Source organism: Rhinatrema bivittatum, chromosome 2, assembly GCF_901001135.1.
Source record: "Rhinatrema bivittatum chromosome 2, aRhiBiv1.1, whole genome shotgun sequence".
Lineage (NCBI taxonomy): Eukaryota > Metazoa > Chordata > Amphibia > Gymnophiona > Rhinatrematidae > Rhinatrema > Rhinatrema bivittatum.
The window spans coordinates 483,686,842-483,697,974 of record NC_042616.1 but is presented as its reverse complement, the minus strand read 5'-3'; positions in this window follow the sequence as shown (position 1 = coordinate 483,697,974).

The window sequence follows — 11,133 nt, the reverse complement described above, 5'->3', positions numbered from 1 at the left end:
GGTTACGTATCAAGTACCTGCTTGCCTGGGAGGGTTGCAGACCCGAGGATAATTCTTGGGAACCGGCCCGTAACACCCTTGACAAGGACTTATTACGGCAGTTCCATCTGGACCACCCGAGTAAACCCGGACCAGCTAAAAGGGGGCGTAAGAGGGGAGGTATTGTTGCGGTTCTGGCCACGAGCGCCGCGACCAGACCCTTACCTCCATGTTTCTGGACCTGTTCCCGCTTTCACCGGCCTAATTCCTGTCTTGGTCGGCGGCATCCCGGTGAGGGCTGCGCCGCCGGGGAGCCTTCCATGGACGCCCTGTCTCTAAGCGCACGTGCCACTTGGGCGCTTTTCTAGGCCTTTTCCCGCCAGTGGGGACTCCGCCCAAATCCTGACGTCAGACACCGCGGCCTTGATAAGCCGGCCGCGGCCACCCAGTCTTTGCCTTGCAACAGGCTTACCTACTGGATCCCTGTTGCGCTGTGCCCCGGAGCTTCCTGCTTGGCTAATCGCTCCATTCCTGCTTGCCTGCTACAGTACCAGCTTGGTTCCTGCTTGCCTGCTACAGTACCTGCTTGGTTCCTGTTTACCTGCTACAGTTCCTGCCTGGTTCCAGTACCCGAGTCCTGCTACAGTTCCTGCCTGGTTCCAGTACCCGAGTCTTTCTACAGTTCCTGCCTGGTTCCAGAACCCGAGCCCCTTTACAGTACTGACCTACTGTCCTAGTCTGGATCCAGTTCCCAGTCCTGATCCACTACCGCCTAAGTCCCAGCGGCCGGGCTCCTACGGGCTCCCCTCGGGGGGCTTTGGCTTCCAAGGGTGAAGCCACCTAAGTCCCAGCGGCACGCAGGTAACTTTTGCCTTAGCATGAGGAGAAGCATGTGGTGAGTACATCAGCAGCAGCGGAGCACTTGTGGCATGTGTTCATGCCCAGACAAAAAAGAGCTTCAGCGAGTTTATTCTGATGGCATTACCCTGTTCAGAAGATTCAATGGCCACATCATCGTTTTTATAGGCTGCTTCTTGCTGCGAGCAGTGAGCATTGGTGATGATGTCAGACCCTCACGATGCAATATGCACTTTCTCTTTCCCGCCGCTTCCTAAGGTGGGAACAACCATTTTACTCTTTTTCATGGTTTTATTCAGTTCTCAAAATTGCAACATTTTAACATCATGGTTCAGTAACACACATTTCCATATACTTTCCACTGCCCTCGAGCCCCCTTGTTGCTGGGCGTCATTTTATGTAACCGTTTCCTGGGGAATGTGTCCAGTTCCAAAGGGCCATAACTGGGGCTGTCTTCATACTTCTCTTTCCCCTTTCTGTTGTGTGTGCTGGCCACAGCAGGCCTGCGACCAGGTCCTCATACCCTCTACTGCCGAATCCAGCATCTGGCTCCATGTCCCTCCCGGCGGTAGGCCGCCGGTTCTGTCCTTGGGCCACCCCCAGTAATCCTGACAATGTGCTAAGCTCCTGTGCTCTACAACGGCTTCTCCGTATGGCCCGTGGAAAGACGCCGCTGTTCAGTGCCCCGCCCCTCCCTAGGCATGCGTGCGCATCACTGTTATTTTTGAAGAGCCCGCGGCGAGAACTCGGCCGCACCCCTGGATGATGACGTCGCTGAAGCTCCGGTATAAAAGGCCGAGTTCAGCTCCTGGTAGTCGCCTTTGCAACAGATCTCCACGCTGGTCGTGTACTTCATTGCCTCCTGATGATTCCTCCGTGTTCCTGGTTCCTGTTCCCTTCGAGTTCCTGTTCCTGGTCGTCTTCCTCATCCTGTGTTCCTGCTACCCAGCTTGCTCCATGGATTGATCTTCTCCTGGACCTGACCTCTACTTTCTCTGAATACGCTATTGATTTTCTCCTGGACCCGACCTCTGCTTTGCCTGACCATGCTATTGATCTTCTCCTGGACCCGACCTCTGCTTTGCCTGACCACGCTATTGATTTTCTCCTGGACCCGACCTCTGCTTTGCCTGACCATGCTATTGATCTTCTCCTGGACCCGACCTCTGCTTTGCCTGACCACGCTATTGATTTTCTCCTGGACTCGACCTCTGCTTTGCCTGACCACGCTATTGATCTTCTCCTGGACCCGACCTCTGCTTTGCCTGACCACGCTACTGATCTTCTCCTGGACCCGACCTCTGCTTTGCCCGACCACACCATTGATCTTCTCTTGGACCCGACCTCTGCTTTGCCTGACCACACTACTTATCTTCTCCTGGACCCGACCTCTGCTTTGCCTGACCACACTACTGATCTTCTCCTGGACCCGACCTCTGCTTTACCTGACCATGCAATTGATCTTCTCCTGGACCCAACCTCTGCTTTGCCTGACCATGCTATTGATCTTCTCCTGGACCCGACCTCTGCTTTGCCTGACCACCCTATTGATCTTCTCCTGGACCCGACCTCTGCTTTGCCCGACCACGCCATTGATCTTCTCCTGGACCCGACCTCTGCTTTGCCCGACCACGCCATTGATATTCTCCTGGACCCGACCTCTTCTTTGCCTGACCACACTACTGATCTTCTCCTGGACCCGACCTCTGCTTTGCCTGACCATGCTATTAATCTTCTCCTGGACCCGACCTCTGCTTTGCCTGACCATGCTATTGATCTTCTCCTGGACCCGACCTCTGCTTTGCCTGACCACGCTACTGATCTTCTCTTGGACCCGACCTCTGCTTTGCCTGACCACGCTACTGATCTTCTCCTGGACCCGACCTCTGCTTTGCCTGACCACGCTACTGATCTTCTCCTGGACCCGACCTCTGTTTTGCCTGACCACACTACTGATCTTCTCCTTGTCCAGACCTCCGCTTTGCCTGACCATGCTACTGATCATCTCCGAGACCAGACCTCAGCCTTGCCTTGCCACCACTCCTTGATTGCCACCAGCCCTGATTTCAGCTTGTTCTACAACGCTTCTATTGTCTACGTCCTGGACTTGGCCTTTCAGGCTTTGGCATGTTCTTACTCGGGCACCCCCTGTAATACTTTGTTTCCTATTGGCGCCTGGGACTCTGGGACTCTGCCTCGTTCAGTACAGACTTTCCATTTCAGCTGTTGCTGCCTCTGGGCTGACCGCACCATCCTTCCATCGACGACTTCATATGGAGGTCCACCTAACTCCAGCCGGCCCCGGTACCCAAAGGCTCAACCCGTGGGGAACGAGGGCTGGTATTGGCAAAGCTCCAGCTGGCCTCTGTCAGTCAGCCCACTCCGCTTGCCGATGGTGGGGTCCCGTAGGATCCTTCCTAAGGGTAGCATCAACCCCAGCTCGGCCCAAGGATCCACCTCTTGCGCAACACTTTCCTGTATCCCCAAGATGTGCATCCTTTCTGTGGGGTTGAAGGCTAACCTTTTTGGCCCAGGTAGTAGTTTTCTCCCAAGTGTGTGTGTTACCATAGCTCTTTGGGACAGGTACATTTAGTAACCAGGGAGGACTCACTGGATGGGTGTCCAAATTAAAGTTTACTGTAATTCCTCGTAAAAGGATCAATAGATGCAAAGTATAAAGTGTCCTGTTACTTCCAGTGTTCCCAGATTTACATGAGACAGGATTTGAATGCTCTCTTATTCTATTGAAATGTCCTTCCAGGCAGGGGCATGGAACATGAGTATCCTCCATGATAAGGAAAGATAATTGTCCTAAGGTGGCTGGGGAGTTCTAATATTTATTTATTTTATTTTATTTATTTGCTTTTATATACCAAAGTTCGTCAGGAACATCACATTGGTTTACAATGTAAAACATAAATGACACAGTTAAAAGATAAACAATCAGTTACATCAACAATTAATAGTGACTGGATCCCTTCCCTCAGTACCTGAGGTCGCATTGCATCACAAACTTTACGTGGTGGAAACTCCATGGGGTGTCTCCAAATGTTTCTGCCTTGCTGGTTCCTCTTCAAAAGACAGCCTATACTGTAAACAGTTACCAAACGTCTCCAGTTCAGGGGGAAAGAAGGGGAGAAAAAAATCTCCCTTCCCCACTGGTGGAAAGCTACAAACTTGAAACAGCTTAAATTAGGATCTCTGCTCATAGCTGTGGGTGCTGCAACCTCCTCTTGTGCTGGACAAAATGGTGTGCAGTCCCTCCTGACCACCCTAAGCAGGGGATACAGCCTGTTAGGAATGGATCCATGTCCCTCCCCGGCGGTAGGCCGCCGGTTCTGTCCTTGGGCCACCCCCAGTAATCCTGACAATGTGCTAAGCTCCTGTGCTCTACAACGGCTTCTCCGTATGGCCCGTGGAAAGACGCCGCTGTTCAGTGCCCCGCCCCTCCCTAGGCATGCGTGCGCATCACTGTTATTTTTGAAGAGCCCGCGGCGAGAACTCGGCCGCACCCCTGGATGATGACGTCGCTGAAGCTCCGGTATAAAAGGCCGAGTTCAGCTCCTGGTAGTCGCCTTTGCAACAGATCTCCACGCTGGTCGTGTACTTCATTGCCTCCTGATGATTCCTCCGTGTTCCTGGTTCCTGTTCCCTTCGAGTTCCTGTTCCTGGTCGTCTTCCTCATCCTGTGTTCCTGCTACCCAGCTTGCTCCATGGATTGATCTTCTCCTGGACCTGACCTCTACTTTCTCTGAATACGCTATTGATTTTCTCCTGGACCCGACCTCTGCTTTGCCTGACCATGCTATTGATCTTCTCCTGGACCCGACCTCTGCTTTGCCTGACCACGCTATTGATTTTCTCCTGGACCCGACCTCTGCTTTGCCTGACCATGCTATTGATCTTCTCCTGGACCTGACCTCTGCTTTGCCTGACCACGCTATTGATTTTCTCCTGGACTCGACCTCTGCTTTGCCTGACCACGCTATTGATCTTCTCCTGGACCCGACCTCTGCTTTGCCTGACCACGCTACTGATCTTCTCCTGGACCCGACCTCTGCTTTGCCCGACCACACCATTGATCTTCTCTTGGACCCGACCTCTGCTTTGCCTGACCACACTACTTATCTTCTCCTGGACCCGACCTCTGCTTTGCCTGACCACACTACTGATCTTCTCCTGGACCCGACCTCTGCTTTACCTGACCATGCAATTGATCTTCTCCTGGACCCAACCTCTGCTTTGCCTGACCATGCTATTGATCTTCTCCTGGACCCGACCTCTGCTTTGCCTGACCACCCTATTGATCTTCTCCTGGACCCGACCTCTGCTTTGCCCGACCACGCCATTGATCTTCTCCTGGACCCGACCTCTGCTTTGCCCGACACGCCATTGATATTCTCCTGGACCCGACCTCTTCTTTGCCTGACCACACTACTGATCTTCTCCTGGACCCGACCTCTGCTTTGCCTGACCATGCTATTGATCTTCTCCTGGACCCGACCTCTGCTTTGCCTGACCATGCTATTGATCTTCTCCTGGACCCGACCTCTGCTTTGCCTGACCACGCTACTGATCTTCTCTTGGACCCGACCTCTGCTTTGCCTGACCACGCTACTGATCTTCTCCTGGACCCGACCTCTGCTTTGCCTGACCACGCTACTGATCTTCTCCTGGACCCGACCTCTGTTTTGCCTGACCACACTACTGATCTTCTCCTTGTCCAGACCTCCGCTTTGCCTGACCATGCTACTGATCATCTCCGAGACCAGACCTCAGCCTTGCCTTGCCACCACTCCTTGATTGCCACCAGCCCTGATTTCAGCTTGTTCTACAACGCTTCTATTGTCTACGTCCTGGACTTGGCCTTTCAGGCTTTGGCATGTTCTTACTCGGGCACCCCCTGTAATACTTTGTTTCCTATTGGCGCCTGGGACTCTGGGACTCTGCCTCGTTCAGTACAGACTTTCCATTTCAGCTGTTGCTGCCTCTGGGCTGACCGCACCATCCTTCCATCGACGACTTCATATGGAGGTCCACCTAACTCCAGCCGGCCCCGGTACCCAAAGGCTCAACCCGTGGGGAACGAGGGCTGGTATTGGCAAAGCTCCAGCTGGCCTCTGTCAGTCAGCCCACTCCGCTTGCCGATGGTGGGGTCCCGTAGGATCCTTCCTAAGGGTAGCATCAACCCCAGCTCGGCCCAAGGATCCACCTCTTGCGCAACACTTTCCTGTATCCCCAAGATGTGCATCCTTTCTGTGGGGTTGAAGGCTAACCTTTTTGGCCCAGGTAGTAGTTTTCTCCCAAGTGTGTGTGTTACCATAGCTCTTTGGGACAGGTACATTTAGTAACCAGGGAGGACTCACTGGATGGGTGTCCAAATTAAAGTTTACTGTAATTCCTCGTAAAAGGATCAATAGATGCAAAGTATAAAGTGTCCTGTTACTTCCAGTGTTCCCAGATTTACATGAGACAGGATTTGAATGCTCTCTTATTCTATTGAAATGTCCTTCCAGGCAGGGGCATGGAACATGAGTATCCTCCATGATAAGGAAAGATAATTGTCCTAAGGTGGCCGGGGAGTTCTAATATTTATTTATTGTATTTTATTTATTTGCTTTTATATACCAAAGTTCGTCAGGAACATCACATTGGTTTACAATGTAAAACATAAATGACACAGTTAAAAGATAAACAATCAGTTACATCAACAATTAATAGTGACTGGATCCCTTCCCTCAGTACCTGAGGTCGCATTGCATCACAAACTTTACGTGGTGGAAACTCCATGGGGTGTCTCCAAATGTTTCTGCCTTGCTGGTTCCTCTTCAAAAGACAGCCTATACTGTAAACAGTTACCAAACGTCTCCAGTTCAGGGGGAAAGAAGGGGAGAAAAAAATCTCCCTTCCCCACTGGTGGAAAGCTACAAACTTGAAACAGCTTAAATTAGGATCTCTGCTCATAGCTGTGGGTGCTGCAACCTCCTCTTGTGCTGGACAAAATGGTGTGCAGTCCCTCCTGACCACCCTAAGCAGGGGATACAGCCTGTTAGGAATGGATCCATGTCCCTCCCGGCGGTAGGCCGCCGGTTCTGTCCTTGGGCCACCCCCAGTAATCCTGACAATGTGCTAAGCTCCTGTGCTCTACAACGGCTTCTCCGTATGGCCCGTGGAAAGACGCCGCTGTTCAGTGCCCCGCCCCTCCCTAGGCATGCGTGCGCATCACTGTTATTTTTGAAGAGCCCGCGGCGAGAACTCGGCCGCACCCCTGGATGATGACGTCGCTGAAGCTCCGGTATAAAAGGCCGAGTTCAGCTCCTGGTAGTCGCCTTTGCAACAGATCTCCACGCTGGTCGTGTACTTCATTGCCTCCTGATGATTCCTCCGTGTTCCTGGTTCCTGTTCCCTTTGAGTTCCTGTTCCTGGTCGTCTTCCTCATCCTGTGTTCCTGCTACCCAGCTTGCTCCATGGATTGATCTTCTCCTGGACCTGACCTCTACTTTCTCTGAATACGCTATTGATTTTCTCCTGGACCCGACCTCTGCTTTGCCTGACCACGCTATTGATTTTCTCCTGGACTCGACCTCTGCTTTGCCTGACCACGCTATTGATCTTCTCCTGGACCCGACCTCTGCTTTGCCTGACCACGCTACTGATCTTCTCCTGGACCCGACCTCTGCTTTGCCCGACCACACCATTGATCTTCTCTTGGACCCGACCTCTGCTTTGCCTGACCACACTACTTATCTTCTCCTGGACCCGACCTCTGCTTTGCCTGACCACACTACTGATCTTCTCCTGGACCCGACCTCTGCTTTACCTGACCATGCAATTGATCTTCTCCTGGACCCAACCTCTGCTTTGCCTGACCATGCTATTGATCTTCTCCTGGACCCGACCTCTGCTTTGCCTGACCACCCTATTGATCTTCTCCTGGACCCGACCTCTGCTTTGCCCGACCACGCCATTGATCTTCTCCTGGACCCGACCTCTGCTTTGCCCGACCACGCCATTGATATTCTCCTGGACCCGACCTCTTCTTTGCCTGACCACACTACTGATCTTCTCCTGGACCCGACCTCTGCTTTGCCTGACCATGCTATTAATCTTCTCCTGGACCCGACCTCTGCTTTGCCTGACCATGCTATTGATCTTCTCCTGGACCCGACCTCTGCTTTGCCTGACCACGCTACTGATCTTCTCCTGGACCCGACCTCTGCTTTGCCTGACCACGCTACTGATCTTCTCCTGGACCCGACCTCTGCTTTGCCTGACCACGCTACTGATCTTCTCCTGGACCCGACCTCTGTTTTGCCTGACCACACTACTGATCTTCTCCTTGTCCAGACCTCCGCTTTGCCTGACCATGCTACTGATCATCTCCGAGACCAGACCTCAGCCTTGCCTTGCCACCACTCCTTGATTGCCACCAGCCCTGATTTCAGCTTGTTCTACAACGCTTCTATTGTCTACGTCCTGGACTTGGCCTTTCAGGCTTTGGCATGTTCTTACTCGGGCACCCCCTGTAATACTTTGTTTCCTATTGGCGCCTGGGACTCTGGGACTCTGCCTCGTTCAGTACAGACTTTCCATTTCAGCTGTTGCTGCCTCTGGGCTGACCGCACCATCCTTCCATCGACGACTTCATATGGAGGTCCACCTAACTCCAGCCGGCCCCGGTACCCAAAGGCTCAACCCGTGGGGAACGAGGGCTGGTATTGGCAAAGCTCCAGCTGGCCTCTGTCAGTCAGCCCACTCCGCTTGCCGATGGTGGGGTCCCGTAGGATCCTTCCTAAGGGTAGCATCAACCCCAGCTCGGCCCAAGGATCCACCTCTTGCGCAACACTTTCCTGTATCCCCAAGATGTGCATCCTTTCTGTGGGGTTGAAGGCTAACCTTTTTGGCCCAGGTAGTAGTTTTCTCCCAAGTGTGTGTGTTACCATAGCTCTTTGGGACAGGTACATTTAGTAACCAGGGAGGACTCACTGGATGGGTGTCCAAATTAAAGTTTACTGTAATTCCTCGTAAAAGGATCAATAGATGCAAAGTATAAAGTGTCCTGTTACTTCCAGTGTTCCCAGATTTACATGAGACAGGATTTGAATGCTCTCTTATTCTATTGAAATGTCCTTCCAGGCAGGGGCATGGAACATGAGTATCCTCCATGATAAGGAAAGATAATTGTCCTAAGGTGGCTGGGGAGTTCTAATATTTATTTATTTTATTTTATTTATTTGCTTTTATATACCAAAGTTCGTCAGGAACATCACATTGGTTTACAATGTAAAACATAAATGACACAGTTAAAAGATAAACAATCAGTTACATCAACAATTAATAGTGACTGGATCCCTTCCCTCAGTACCTGAGGTCGCATTGCATCACAAACTTTACGTGGTGGAAACTCCATGGGGTGTCTCCAAATGTTTCTGCCTTGCTGGTTCCTCTTCAAAAGACAGCCTATACTGTAAACAGTTACCAAACGTCTCCAGTTCAGGGGGAAAGAAGGGGAGAAAAAAATCTCCCTTCCCCACTGGTGGAAAGCTACAAACTTGAAACAGCTTAAATTAGGATCTCTGCTCATAGCTGTGGGTGCTGCAACCTCCTCTTGTGCTGGACAAAATGGTGTGCAGTCCCTCCTGACCACCCTAAGCAGGGGATACAGCCTGTTAGGAATGGATCAGGTCAAAATTGTAGAAACCAGAAAAACTGTAAAATGTTTCTTAAATACCCCTTTTCCTTCCAGCCCTCTTAAAGGAACTGGCAAGGCATGTGCCTCTCTTCTCCTTTGTCAGACTAGGGGGTCTAACTCAGAGAGCACACATGATACACATCCTTTTCTTCTGAAAACAAACTACATCTGCCCTAATATTAGCTAAACTAGCCCCCCTTGTGCCTAAGGGATGTTCTATGTCAGACAAATTCTGGGGGAGATGCTGTAATGAATGGTTTCTCCCTCTGCAGCTGACTACCCAAGGGCTGGGACTAGGAACATCTAGTAGAGACCCTAGGGGTCTTAACAAATAAATGTTTGTGGCACCCCTACCAATCTGGCCACCAGATATCACTGTCCCTATCAGAGCACACTTGGTATTAAACCATCCATCCCTCCCTCTCAATTCCTTCCACCTGGAGAGTCTGGATTGGATGCCTGAATGCTATTTAGTCCAGCCATTTTAGAACACTGGGGATTCAGTTTAAGGAATCAGTCAAGGAGTAAAGATTAGGGATGTGAATCGGGCTTCGGACGATTGAAAATATCGTCGATATTTTCAAAATCGTCAGAAATCGGGGGCTCCACCGAAACAATAGGAAAACCCCACGATTTTGATCGTGGGGGTTCTCTTATCGTTTTGGGGGAGGGTGGGAAAAATGGCACACAAAAATAACCCCTAAACCCACCCCGACCCTTTAAAACTAATCCCTTTGCTTCCCCCACCCTCCTGACCCCCCAAAAATTTTTTTACAGGTACCTGGAGGTCCAGTGGGGGTCCCGGGAGCGATCTCCCGCTCCCGGGCTGTCGGCTGCCACTAATCAAAATGGCGCCGATGGTCCTTTGCCCTTACCATGTGACAGGGTATCCGTGCCATTGGCCGGCCCCTGTCACATGGTAGGACCACTGGATGGCCCGCACCATTTTTGCAAGAATGGACGGATGCTTGAGAGTGTGAGCCCCTGTACTGCAGCATGACCTGCACAACCCTGGGGCTGGGCACAGTCCACCCTACTGGCAGGTGAATGCATCTGGGCATGGGCTGACTAGAATGGGAATACTCTTGTCTTGGAACTAGGAGCACACTTGTCTTGGAACAGGAATACTTGGATGTCCAGTAGAGATGTGAATCGGGTGCCGGAATCGTTTCCGGTTTCGTTATTGTGGAACCACGGGAAATTTCGTATGTCCCGCGGTTCGTAATTTTTTTTTTTCGACGATTTTCATGAAGCGCGTTAGTACGCACTAACGGGCCTTACTGCGCACTACCGATGAATTAGTGCGCACTAACCTTCTTTACTGCGCACTACTGTGATCGTTGGTAGTGCGCACTATCTCGTTGATAGTGCGCACTACCTCATCGGTAGTGCGCACTAAGGCCCATTAGTGCGCATTACAGAAAAATGTTACTTAAAGGTTTAAAAGTAATAATTGAGAAAGAGTTCATTAGCTAGAGGTATGGTTCTGCATCCCCATTGGCTGTCTCCACCTTGGAGACAGCCAATGGGAAAGTAGAACCGTACATGTAACTGCTCTCGGTTAGTGTGCACTAATGGTGAGTTAGTGTGCCCTAACGGGCCTT